Source organism: Dermacentor silvarum, chromosome 3 (genome assembly GCF_013339745.2).
Source record: "Dermacentor silvarum isolate Dsil-2018 chromosome 3, BIME_Dsil_1.4, whole genome shotgun sequence".
In the NCBI taxonomy this organism is placed as follows: Eukaryota; Metazoa; Arthropoda; class Arachnida; order Ixodida; family Ixodidae; genus Dermacentor; species Dermacentor silvarum.
This window is the reverse complement of record NC_051156.1, coordinates 22,089,589-22,104,220: the sequence shown is the minus strand read 5'-3', so window position 1 is coordinate 22,104,220 and position 14,632 is coordinate 22,089,589.

Genomic DNA, 14,632 nt, shown 5'->3' with positions numbered 1-14,632 from the left:
TTGACTGTCCTAGTTTCATTTACGGTTTTTGTACGCGATATGTATGCAGTGTTGTTTATTTTTTCAATGTAGTTATCAGTGTTCCAATGGTTAATTATAAAATGTTCTGTACTCGCCATCGATGTGTTTGGCTGATGCGACGTATTCGACGGTAGCTGATGTATTCTGGCTGGATACCTTGATTAATATTATCCGCGGTTGCGTTTTCTTGTTTGTATTCTTGTTTTCGATTTATATTGTGTGTAATAAGGTTGATGTACTCACTTGAAACCCCCCCCCCCCTCCATGTAATGAATAAATAAAAAAAAACTATCCCTATCCCGAATTGTGTGTGTCGAGCCTACCTTGCGAATTTCTTTATCTCGTCTTTCACATAACCTTCAGGCGCCACACAGTACATATAATTTTTCATGTACATATCTCTTTCATGATTGACTGTACTAGACATTACTAAGTAAATGTATTTTGTGCATCGTTTGGTTTCTTGTGTGTACTACGCAAGATTGACACAGACAAGTTGCGTAACATTTTTCTCTACAGCACTAACTAAACCTTATTTTCACATCGCAGTTATTTTTACACCAGCTTAATCCTGTCAGCACACAGTTTTGTGGGCTAAAAAAGCAAAATTGCGCATAGATATCGTCAAATAATTGCAACGAACGCGAAGAGCACGCGCAACGCAAGGGAAACTAAACGCCGTGCGCGAGTGGCTGGCTATTGTAAAGGAGGCGTGACGTGTAAACCAAAATACAGCAGCGAAAAAGAAAAACTTCCGCACACAGGGGTTCGCAAGCCTTATATACCAAGAAACGAAGCGAAAAAAAATGGTACGTATTTCAAACATACACACGGCATATTAAATGTGATTGAATGAGGCAACTTGAGGCATGTTGCCGGCGCCATACATTTACGTGTTCGACCTTCGACGAGTTAACGGCTATTGGTTATAAAGATGTGCAGATGTGATACCGATAAAAAAATCCTCATCAAGGCAAAGCACTTGGAAGTGCGCCGCGAGTAACACTATGAACGCAAGCGTAGCTGTGTCTGAGCTCGTGTGATTCAACATGGCGGCGCAAGCGGGGTTGTCTCCACCCTGAACGGCGGCGCTGGCATCGAGGCACCCTAACCCAGCAGGAGACGGCTCTGACGGAAAGCATCGGCACGGCTCTCTGAACGCGAGAGAACCGGCTCCCTTTCTCCAAAAGAACCGCCGCTCATTTTTACTGAACGACCACTCAATCGCTTTTTAAAAAGAGCCGCTCACAAGATCCGGCTCGCTCCTGAGCGACCCATCTCTAGTCTGGGCTCCTGGCGCGAGCGAGTGTCTGCCTTGTGGTCTGGCTCCAGTGTAAATAGCATGTAAATAGCCGCTTTTGTCTGTGCCTTTCCATACGTGACATTATGAGAACGTGAAAGGCAGGTGGAGAGGAAAAGGCGACTACTGATAGTCCCCGTGTGAGGAAGAAGATCGGCACGCTGAACAGCCCCGTTGCCATCGTGTGGCCCGTACACAGTGGGCTCTACCTATAGGTAGGCTACGCCCTACCTGCTGGTGCTGCATTTGTCGCTGCTCCTCTACGACCCAGATAAACCCCCTTTACAGTTGGTGGAAGTGTTGGGTACAACAGTAAATCTGGAACTTCGCAACCGGACACTACAGCCTGTCTTCATTATGCCGGAAGAAGGACCACCACAACCACAACCCGCTGCCCCGGTGACTACCTTGGTCTGTCCTGGCTCGTTACGTCAACGCGACCCACCCATCTTCAGTGGTACAGGAGATCATGACGTAGAAGACTGGCTCGCTGACCACGACCGGGTGAGCACCCACAACCACTGGGACGACACACAAAGGCTGAATTACGTGTAGTTTTACTTGAGCGGTGTCGCCAGCGTGTGGCACCGAAACCACAAACGTGATAGCACGACGTGGGCCGCCTTCAAAGCTAACGTAACAGAGGTATTCGGGCGCCCCGCCGTTCGCAAGCTTCGCGCCGAGCAACGTTTGCGTGGTCGTGCACAACAGAGCGGGGAGACATTTACCAGTTACATAGAATATGTTGTCGACCTCTGTAACCGCGTTGACGCCGCAATGGCTGATGCCGAGAAGATCAGGCATAGTCTTAAAAGGCATTGAAGACGACACCTTCCAGATGCTGCTGGCTAAAAACCCGGCAACAGTGTCAGAACTCGTCAGTCTCTGCCAAAGCTTCGATGAACTACGCAAACAACGCGTAGCCACCCGTCAATCTCTTCCACAGGCCACTTCAATGTCCAGCTTGGCTGTTGCCCCGGATAACACTTCGCTGTTATCCCAAATGAAGGAGTTCGTCCGTGAAGAAGTTGTTCGTCAGCTTTCACTGATGCCGCTTACACACGGCCCGTCGAGTTCTCCATTGGCGCCCTCTCTGAAATATGTCATCAAGGAGCAGGTAGCCGACCACGTCCTGCCTTCGTTCCATCAGGCTCCGACTGCCGCTCCCCTGACGTACGCCGAAGTCACTGCGAGACCTGGACTGCAGACCTACGGTCCACTTCGCCCGCCTTTGCGCCCGCCTGTATCCCCTCCCGCCCGACCAGTGGTACAGCATGCACGACTTCAAGACCATTGGCGCACGGAAGACAACTGTCCGATTTGTTTTTATTGTGGCCGTGCTGGACACGTGGCACGTCGCTGTCGCTTACTTGCACCGAACGTCTCCAACAATGTGCGTCCATATGCGCTACGTTTCCAACAACGCCGCAATTATTCGGACAGCTATGAATCTCCTCCTGCCGCCGAGACCGCCTTCTCCACTCGCCGTTTACCATCTCCTCGCCGGCGCTCCGTTTCGACCATGCACCGTCGGCGGAGCCCTCTGCGCCAGGCAAACTGAATACCGCAGTTCAGGAGGCAAGAACTGCGGTGTCAGCAAAATGTATAAGGCCTGACAGTTCCCCGAAAAACGTTATTGAAGTCGCAATAGAAGGAATATTGACGCTAGCCCTTGTCGACACCGGCGCTGCACTTTCAGCGATAGATGCCCGTATTTGCTGCAAAATTGGAAAAGTGACGACACCGCTTTCTGGATTATCCCTTCGGACGGCCAACGCGCAGCACGTCGAGCCATCCGGTGCCTGCACCGCTCGTGTCGTCATTCAGGAGGTTCTCTATGTCATCGAATTCTTCGTGCTGCCGTAATGTTCTCACGACGTCATATTAGGATGGGACTATCTCCACCGAGCGAGAAGGGCAGCTAAGGCCGCCGGACTCCTGGACTGAGGGGACCACCCACTGCCGAGCGGGGGAGCTACCTACGCTCGCGTGCTCTTTTCATTAAAGTTTATTCTCTCTCTCTCTCTCTCCACACATCATGCGATCATCGACTGTGCCCGTGCCGAAATTGAGATGTTTCTGTTTTCGACAGATGTTATACATACCAACAAGGACCCTTGTCACAAAATAATCGTTTCAGAAGATACCGTTATACCTGCATAGTCTTCTGCTTTTGTCAGTATATCTTGTGCCTCTGTAGATGCCGGCACAGTACTCTTCACTCTGTCTGAACTCTTAGTTCACCGCCGATCACTACCACTGCCGTTCGCTGTTCTCGAGTGAATCACTGGCGTCTCTCTGATGTGTGTGTCAAACCCATCGGCTGAACCAATTACTTTACGCCGCCGTGAAAGCCTTGGGAGAGCAGAGTCACTGGCTTCACCTTCAATCTTTGGCACAATGGACGACTCCGCTTATCTTGCCGCATTCGAAGAATCGCCTCCTCAGTCACTGCCGCGTTCTTTTACACCGTCTATTGCGGGTGACCTTACGACGACGCAGCGAGCCGAACTTCTTCACTTGCTCCAAGGCTTCTCTTCCTCTTTTGACTGTCAAACAACGTCACTCGGCCGCACAACGACTGTTTCGCACACTATCGACACCGGAAGCCATGCAACCATTCGGCAGCGTCCGTACCGAGTATCGGCGAGCGAAAGACGCGTTTATTTATTTATTTACAAATACTGCCTTCTCAGTGTGAGACATTGCAGGGGTGGGTACATAAGTAGCCTAAATAGGCAAAATCAAACATTATATAGCATACAATCAGTAGAGCATGTTACATATGTACATGGTCAGTACAAACAATATTGCGTTAAAGAAAGGCATGTATTCAAAGCTACAAAAAATAAAGAGTACACCAGCAGATCTTAGAAATAATGAGAGATGTGGTAGATTTCTTTCGCGAATTGTGCAGGAGGTAACTGTCGAAGTGAGCCGTCAAGGCCATTCCAGAGTTCGACTGTTGACGGGAAAAATGAAAATTTAAAAGTGTTCAAGCGTGATTGAAATGAAACAAGGTTAAGGGGGTGAGTGCTTCGAGTTGCACGCGCAGGACACTTCACAAATGAAACCGGTGCCGCAATAACCGACGACCCGTGTATGATTTTATGTAAAGTGATAAGACACTCACACGTGCGTCTGTGTGCAAGTGTGTCAAGCGATAGGTCATGGGCATGTGAAGAGGGTGAAAAATTGTGGTCATATCTGTTTTGAATATATCTTATCGCTTTGTTTTGCAGAGATTCCAATTTGTTAGCGTCACAAGAATACGGGGACCAGACAAAGGACGCATACTCCAAAACTGGCCTGATCAGTGTCTTGTATGCAGTTATAGTTTGCAATCCTTAGTAGCGTCTTTTAATGTACGTTTTAAATATGCTATTTTGCGAAGTGCCTTCGAGTGGATGCAGTCTATGTGTTTTTGCCATTTCATGTTATGAGCAAAAGTTACCCCGAGGTACTTGAATTCATCTACATGTGCAATTTTAGTTCCACTGAAACCATAATTAAAGTGCAAAGGTGTTTTCTTATTCGTGAAGGTCATCGAGACTGTCTTTGTTAGGTTAGGTGCTAGTTGCCAAGTATCGCTCCAAGCACAGAACTTAGAGAAAACTTCATCATCATCATCATCATCATCATCATCATCATCATCATCATCATCATCATCATCATCATCAGCCTATATTTTATGTCCACTGCAGGACGAAGGGCTCTCCCTGCGATCTCCAATTACCCCTGTCTTGCGCTAGCGTATTCCAACTTGCGCCTGCGAATTTCCTAACCTCATCATCCCACCTGACTTTCTGCCGTCCTCGACTGCGCTTCCCTTCTCTTGGTATCCATTCTGTAACCCTAATGGTCCACCGGTTATCCATCCTACGCATTACATGGCCTGCCCAGCTCCATTTCTTCCGCTTAATGTCAACTAGAATATCGTCTACCCCCGTTTGTTCTCTGATCCACACCGCTCTCTTGGAACTTGGAGGTTTACAAAGAAGCTCGAGAACAAGTTAAGGACCGCACAAAGAGCAATGGAACGAAAAATCTTAGGAGTAACGTTAAGAGAGAAAACTTCATTTAATACTAACTGGTCATTTGCATTCGACACTTCGGAATACAATACACATTCGTCTGCGTGCAACCGTAGCTTAAATGGCGTGTTTTCAGTGACCTTCACGGCGTCATTGATATAGATTATAAATAAAAGCGGGCCTAACACAGATCCTTGGGGCACACCAGATGTAACTTCGATAGTATTGGACTTACTTTTATTAAAGGAAACGTACTGGCTTCTGTGATGCAAGTAATCAGCAATCCAAGTAATTAGTTGGTCTTTTTCAATAACCTCACGAAGCTTGAGAAGCAGTTTTCTATGATAGCAACAGTCGAAAGCTTTAGCATAGTCTATAAATAGAGCATCTAGCTGGCCTCGCATATTTAGCACCGTAGCAATATCATGCGAAAACTCAATAAGTTGTGTTATTGTCGAGAAACCGGGCCGAAAACCATGTTGACACGCCGAGATAACGTTGTTGTCTGTTAAGTAACTAACAATGTGTTTGTGAATAACGTGTTCAAGTAACTTACAAGTAGTACATAACAAGGAAATTGGCCTGTAGTTAGAAATGATTTGCTTTTTACCAGATTTAAAAACTGGGACCACGTTAGCCGTTTTCCAAATGCTCGGAACGGTAGATGTCAGAAGTGATTTCCTGAAGATAATTGCGAGGTAACGTGCGTTCCACTTAAAGTATCGCTTAAGAAAAGTGTTTGGCATATTGTCTGGACCACAGCTTTTAGTTGTGTTGATGTTGAGTGAAAAATTAAAAACACCTTCGACAGTTATGGTGATATCGGGAAGCGCTGGGAGGGCAAGAGGGTTGAAAGGTGGATTAAGACCATTGTCGGAGACAAAAACGGATTGAAAGAAATTATTGAAAGCCTCTGAGATGCTGGAAGGCTCGGTACAGGGGATACCATCGATAATAAATGACGAAGAACTAGAATCATAAAGATTGATGGTTTTCCAAAACCTCGAAGGATTAACTTTGAGAACAGTCGCTAGGGTCACGTTGTAGTAGAAGTGTTTCGCCTCGTGTATTTTAGCTTTTAGTGTCGTCTTCAACGTTCTTAGTAGACTGACAAAAGTATGGTCTTTGTGATGACGCTTACGAACTCGTTTTATTCTGCGCAACAGGAGAATGATTTCGCGATTGTACCATGGATGACACCGATTGCGTTTTATGCATTTCTTGGGAACATGTCTAGAGATACAGCTGCGCACAATACCATGAAACATGCTCACTAAAGAGTCAACACTGCACTGGTCACTGCAAAACAAAAAAAATTATCGTACGCAGAAGCAAGCGCATTTACAATGGATGCATCGTCGGCTTTGTCGAAGTTTCGTACGTATTTAAACACTGGTTTTCTGGCTTCGCACGTAACATTCACACTCACGATCACTGCCTTGTGATCAGACAAGCCTTCAACAGTGTAGCAATGGTGTCCATTATGTACAAGCTCGTGGTTTACAAAAACAAGGTCTAAGATAGCATTCTCGCGTGTTGGGCAATCAACAAGTTGTGTCAGATCAAATGACAAGGACATGTCGATAACCGACAAACAAAGCTGTTTATCGCGACCAGTTGGCTTGAGCGATTGCCAGTCGAGATGTGGGAGATTGAAGTCGCCTGTAACTACTAATTTCCCATTGTGTAGTCTATGCTGTGCAATATATTTCTGACAAGGCAAAAGATATCACCAGGGGTATCAGGGGGACGATAAATAGCCCCTATTGCAACAACCAGGGATCCAACCTTTACCTTACACCAAAGTGACTCGGTACCAGGAAGGTCAGGCAGTAGGAAGAAATCAATGCCTGTCTTAATAAAAATCGCTACGCCACCCCCTCGGCTACCGCCCTCGGCGTTATCGATGATTTTCCGACCCATCTTCGCCGTTTACATGAAATTTTGACCTGTCTTCGGTCTCCAGCTTAACTTGAAAAAGTGCCAGGTGAACGATATACTCAAACGCGGTGTCATCTAGCCTTCTAGTAGCCCCAGGGTATCACCAGTAGTCATAGTTAAGAAAAACGATGGCACCATACGATTTTGCGTTGATTATCGAAGGCTTAACAAGATTACTCGAAAGAATGTATACCCGTTGCCATGTATAGACGACGCACGTGACTGTTTACAAGGGGCGGAGTTTTTTTCCTCCTTATCTTTCCGTTCTGGCTTCCGGCAGGTGCGTCTGGTTGACGCTGACTGTTCAAAAACCGCGTTTGTAACACCAGACGGCTTGTACGAATTCAGTGTAATGCCGTTCGGTCTCCGAAACGCACCCACCACCTTTGAACGCATGATGGACGGCATCCAGCGTGGCCTGAAGTGGCATACATGTCTCTGCTACCTCGATGACGTTGTCGTCTTTTCCTCTGATTTTCCGACCCATCTTCACCGTTTACATCAAATTTTGACCTGTCTCCGGAATGCTGGTCTCCAGCTTAACTTGAAAAAAAGTGCCTATTTGCAGCTAGAAAACTGATTCATTTTCTTAAATTTCTGTGCGCAAACGAACAGGGACGAAGAAAAGGAGACACAAGGACGAAAGCGCTCGTCCTTGTGTCTCCTTTTCTTCGTCCCTGTTTGTTTGCACACAGAAATTTAAAAAAATGAATCTGTTCCAACTAGGCCGACTCGCAGTTATGCTTTAGAAAACTGACAATACTAAGCCACGTTGTCTTCAAAGAAGGCATTCTTCCCGACCCTACTAAACTTCGTGCCATATCCGAATTCCCGAAGCCCACTAACTTGAAAGCACTACGCAGCTTTATTGAACTATGCTCTTATTTTCGACGATTCGTTCGCAATTCCGCTACTGTGATCGCACCCCTCAACCAACTTCTCCAAGGCGACAATGAACTTTCTGATTGGTCATAAGCCTCTGAGGATGCGTTTACGACTCTACGCCGCCTACTTATGTCTCCGCCAATCTTGCGCCATTTTGACCCAAGCGTACCTACAGAACTTCACACTGACGCCAGTGGTGTAGGCCTTGGTGCCGTGCTCGCACAACGTAAGAACACTAATGCCGAATACGTGGTCGCTTATGCCAGTCGGGCGCTTACAAAACCTGAGGCCAATTGCACAGTAACAGAAAAATAGTGCCTGGCCATCGTATGCGCACTTAAAAAAATTCGCCGATATCTCCAAGGTAGACCTTTTGACGTGGTGATGGATAATCATGCTCTTTGTTGGTTATATAACCTCAAAGACCCGTCGGGTCGCCTCACTCGGTGGGCCCACCGCCTCCATGAATATGATATCCGTGTCGTCTATCGCTTTGGACGCGCACACTCTGACACCGATGCCCTCTCGCGCTTCCCGGTTACTTCAGACGCCAGTACTTCTATCAACAGTCATGATATCTCACCACTTGACATCATGGACAGGGCCTTGGAGCAACGCAAATACCATGGATCATCATGTTATTCGATATTTTGTCCAACCCTCCGGCGGCTTCGGCAGCTTGAGCTGCCAGGCAATCCGCGACGGACTTTTATACCGCCACAACTACCGCAATGACGGCCGCACATTGCTGTTAGTCGTGCCCCGCCACCTTCGAAACGATTTATGCTCCGCTTCTCACTCCGACCCCCAGTGGAGTCACGTCGGAGTGTCGAAGACCTACACACGGCTTCGCCTACGCTACTATTGGCGCGGGATGTACACCTTCATCCACAAATACGTACGCTCCTGCATTGCCTGCCAGCGACGCAAATGTGTCTCGCACCTCTCCAGCCACTTCCCTGCCCAGCTCACCCATTTGACCCTGTCGGCATTGATTTATACGGGCCTCTTCCATCTACTGGCGCTAGCAACCGATGGATTGTCATCGCCGTAGATCATTTGACCCGATATGCTGAAATCGCCGCCTTACCTGCCGCATCAGCAAAAGACGTCGCCGCGTTCATTTTACACAACTTTGTTCTCCGCCATGGCGCACCTCGTGAACTGCTGAGCGATCGGGGTCGCGTATTCTTCTCGAACGTGCTGCAGTCACTCCTATCGGAATGCCAAATTATTAATCGCAGAACTACCGCTTAACAGCCACAGACGAATGGATTAACAGAACGATTCAAGAGAACTCTTGGTGACAAGCTATCAATGTATGTGGCGTCAGACCCCTCCAACTGGGATCTTGTACTTCCCTTCGTCGCATACGCATATAACACTGCCTCCCAAGCCACTACCAGGTTCTCACCATTCTTTCTGCTTTGCGGCCGCCAGCCCTCCAGCACCATTGATACGGTTCTCCCGTACCGGCCGGACCCTGTCGACTGCTCACCTGTTGCTACGGTCGCTCAGCACGCCGAGAAATGCCGACAACTTGCCCTTTCGTTGACGTCTGCTCAACAGTGTCGCCAAAAACAGCTTCATGACCTAAAACCCCCTCCTCCCCCTGTCGCCATCGATTTCGACGTGTGGCTTTGGGTCTCGCCTGTTGCTGCTCCTGGCCTTTCGTCGAAGCTCCTCCCCAAGTACCACAGGCCGTACCGCTGGGTTGCGCAAACATCACTAGTTAATTACGTGGTTGAGCCCGTGTCGCCCTCTTCCGATCTCCGTCGTCGCCGGCGACAGACTGTACACATTGACCGGCTCAAGCCCTACTACGATCCGCTGAACTCTCCCTAGGTCGCCAGGATGGCTACTCTTCCATACCTGGGGGTGATTGTGAGGAAGAAGATCGGCACGCTGAACAGCCCCGTTGCCATCGTGTGATTCGTACCAGGTTCGATCTATGGCTACGCCCTAACTGCTGGTGCTGCGTTTGTCGCGGGTGCTCTACGACCCAAATAAACCCCCTTTACACCCGGGATGGGTGAATCTGGAGATACTGTCTGCGTGCTACCGGTGAAAAGAGGTTTATTGGACGTGGACCCTGCATCCAGAAAGGTCCGCTCAAAGTGGTGCGTTGCCTCAATCGAGGGACATTAAAGGCCCCGGAGCTCGGCACCGGCTCAACCACGAAGATCGCGTTTTCCCCCAACTCGGTTAAGCCACGCACGCCTAATCGCAAGAGGCGATAACTCCCATGTGCTCGGATCCATGGCGTCACAATACATTGAACGCTCGGGGACCGCAGACATTGAGGGAACGCGAAATTCCATCGTAGTCGGCGGTACCAAAAGTGGCCGACGGCGCAAAGCGTCAAAAAAAAAAGTTCAGATTAACGTGAAATTTCCCAGGGAGGTTCCTGTAAATAAAGTGTAGTGGAGAAGAGAGACACGCTAGTGGATACAGCGCTACTGGCTCTAAACGCTAGTGGGTCAAGCGCTCTCGCTCAGCAACGGCTCTCGTGCTGGGAAGCTGTTACTGCGCTGACCGTTGACGCTGCGCTGCTCCAAGCTCTGCCGAATAAACACCCTTAGAATTGGTGGATTGTGCTAGGTAACCTCAGACAATCATCCTGGAACTCCGGTCCCGTACCCTACCATCTACCATGGCCCAAGACGCCTCCGAGCAAACGCCTCATCCTGCGCCCACTGCGTGTCCCGGGGTACCTCGTCACCGCGGCCCTCCTATCTACACTGGAGCGGACGACACTGACGTGGACGAATGGCTCACGGCGTATGACAGGGTAAGCGCCCATAACAAGTGGAACGAAGTGGACAAACTGCGCCATGTTCTGTTCTACCTCGCTGGTGTGGCCAGCCTGTGGTATAATAACCACGAAACAGAGTTCCAGACATGGTCTGAATTTAAGACTTCCCTCGCCGATGTATTTGGTCCCTGCTGTTCGCAAGCTGCGGGCCGAGCAGCGTTTGCGGGAACGAGCTCAACAGCCAGGAGAAACATTCACCGGCTATATTGAAGATGTCCTGGACCTATGCAGGAAAGTCGATTTGACCATGGCGGAGTCTGATCGAATTCGCAACATCCTGAAACGCATAAAAGACGACGCCTTCAACATGTTGCTGGCCAAAAGTCCTCGCTCTGTGGCTGAAATTATCACACTCTGCAAGAGCTATGAAGAACTCCGCAGGCAGCGATCACTGACCCGTCTATCTCTACCGCGTGACGAACACCTCGCCGGTTTGGCTGCCATATCCGACCAGACAGCTTTGCTCGCAGAAATGAAGGCGTTCGTCCTCGAGGAAGTTGCCCGGCAACTGTCATTAATGGATTTTGCACAGCCGCAGCCGGTACACGCGCCAACGCCGAGTTTTGCGCCTCCGCTTCACCGCGTCATAGCGCAAGAACTGCGCGAGGTTTTGCCTGAGTACCACCAGCGCGTTCCTGCGGCTGCGCCTCACAGCTACGCCGAAGTCATGGCCAGGCCCCAATAGATACCAACGACTGTGCCACTCAGCTACGCGGAAGTCGTCACCCAGCCTCAACAACTCCCTCAGCGGGGACCTCTCACGTACGCCGAAGTCCTCGCTATGCCCCGACAACAGCCTGCCGTGCAATCACTTCACCAGCCGCCACGTCCAACGCGTCCTCCCACATGGATGGAACCTGCCACAGCGACTCGGTGGCGTACGGCGGACAATCGGCCGATATGTTTTGCGTGCGGCTACGCAGGCCACGTCGCACGCCACTGTAGTCGCGTGCAGTCGCCCAGCGCTACACCATATGCGCCAAGTCCTATGGTGGGTTCTCCGCGCCGATATTACGACGACGAACCTCGGGCTGCGTCACCACCATTCCGCCGGTCTGCCAACATTTGCCGCTCACCTTCTCCACGCCGACGCTCCCCATCACCGATGCGGCCTCGTCCCGAAGCTTGGGATGAGGAAAACTAATCGTCGCAGTCCATGAGGCAAGGGCTGCGACGCCGTCGAAACGCGAAAGTCCTCAACGTAGCTCAACCAATGTGATAGACGTGTTAGTTGACGGTGTGCGCACATATGCCCTCGTGGATACCGGAGCCGCTGTGTAAGTTATGGACGCAAAGCTTTGTCGCTTCCTTCGAAAGGTCACGACGCCCCTTGCCGGATTCTCCCTCCGCACAGCAGGCGCACAGCGTATTCATCCGCTAGCGGCGTGCACCGCTCGTGTTCTCATCGAGGACGTTGTATACGCCATCGAATTTGTTGTGATTTCCTCGTGCTCCCACGAAGTTATCCTGGGGTGGGACTTTCTCGCCCGCCACAATGCTGTTATTCATTGTGCAGGGGCCGAACTAGAACTGTCGCCGATCTCAGATATGACGCCTGTCGATAATGCTTCTTTTGCGAACAAACCGCTCGTCAGGCACGACACCAGCGTTCCTCCCAAGTCGTCAGTGATTGTCTCAATGCATTGCAGCAGCCTCTCTGACGCCGTCGCCCTACTTTCTCCGTCTGGCCGATTTTATACTCGAAAATGTCTGCTGGTACCTTTTGCAACTGTGAACGTCAAACAGGGCTCCACCGCTATTTTCATCTGTAACCCCTTCTCATACCCCGTGATGCTGCTTCAAGGCGAATGTCTTGGCCATGTGGAGGTGATCGACGACGTACAAATTACGGATGTTCCCGAAGCCACGTCCTGCGCCAGTTACAACACGCTCAGTTCTCTCTCTACGTCCGACCTTTTGCCCACAGGTGTGTTCGATTCATCTATTGCCGATGGCTTCACCCCAGCTCAGCGTTATCAGCTTCTGCGCATCTTAGAAGAATTTCGTTCTTCTTTTGATCTCTGGCAACCTTCCCTGGGCCGGACGTCTGCTGTCACGCACCATATTGACACTGGCTCCCAACCGCCATTGCGGCAACGCCCATATCGCGTCTCTGCCACAGAACGCCGTGTGAATAATGAGCAAGTGGACGATATGCTTCGCCGTGAAGTGATCCGACCCTCGAACAGTCCATGCGCATCTCCTGTCGTCCTTGTTACGAAAAAAGACGGCTCGGTACGGTTCTGTGTCGACTATCGGCGCCTGAACAAGATCACTCGCAAAGATGTTTACCCGCTGCCGCGAATCGATGACGCTATCGATAGCCTACAAGGAGCAGAATTCTTTTCATCTCTAGATTTACGCTCCGGATATTGGCAAGTACCCATGGCTGACGTCGATAGGCCGAAGACAGCCTTTGTCACACCCGACGGTTTATACGAATTTAACGTCATGCCGTTTGGACTTTGTAATGCGCCAGCAACATTTGAGCGCATGATGGACACAGTTCTGCGCGGTTTGAAGTGGCACACATGCTTATGTTATCTCGACGACGTTGTTGTTTTTGCCTCTGACTTCACCACGCACCTTCAACGCCTACGGCGTGTTTTGACGTGCTTAGAAAACGCTGGCCTCCAACTGAACCTAAAGAAGTGCCGATTTGCAGCGCGGCAGCTCACGATACTAGGTTACGTCGTCTCGAAGGATGGAATCCTCCCCGATCCAGCCAAACTTTGTGCCGTCGCCGAATTCCCTAAACCGACGTCCGTCAAAGAATTCCGCAGTTTCGTAGGCTTGTGTTCCTACTTCAGGCGCTTCATTCGCAATTTCGCCGCCGTCATATCGCCCCTGAGGAAGCTCCTCGGAGGCAACGGACCACTCCATTCGTGGTCATCCGAGTGTGACGAGGCGTTCACTAAACTCCGTCGTTTGCTGACGTCTCCTCCTATTTTGCGCCACTACGACCCAACGGCACCTATTGAGGTGCACACAGATGCCAGCGGTGTTGGCCTCTTCTTCACCCCAACTCTCGCCAGCTGGTCTGCAGCCTCTACCCTGCCCTACCCGGCCGTTCGGGTGCGTTGGCATCGATTTGTATGGGCCACTTCCCTTGACGTCGGCTGGTAACCGCTGGGCCATTGTGGCAGTAGATCATCTTACACGATACGCCGAAACCGCCGCTCTCCCAGCAGCTACGGCGCGCGATGTTGCCTCATTCCTACTTCGCCGATTCATCCTGCGGCATGGTCCACCTCAAGAACTGCTCAGCGACCACAGACGCGTCTTTCTGTCGGAGGTAGTTGAAGCGATTCTCAAGGAGTGCCACGTTGTTCATCGTACGACTACGGCGTACCACCCTCAAACGAATGGCCTCACAGAACGCTTCAACCGTACACTCGGCGACATGCTTTCAATGTACGTCACCTCCGATCACACGAACTGGGACGCCATTCTGCCCTTCGTGACCTACGCGTATAATACCGCTACGCAGAGCACCACTGGATTTTCACCCTATTTCTTATTGTATGGTCGACACCCTTCGCACACCATCGACACCATTCTACCGTGCCGGCCGGATGCATCCGAGTGTGTGCCTATTTCTGCCACGGTCAGGCATGCAGAAGAGTGCCGCGACCT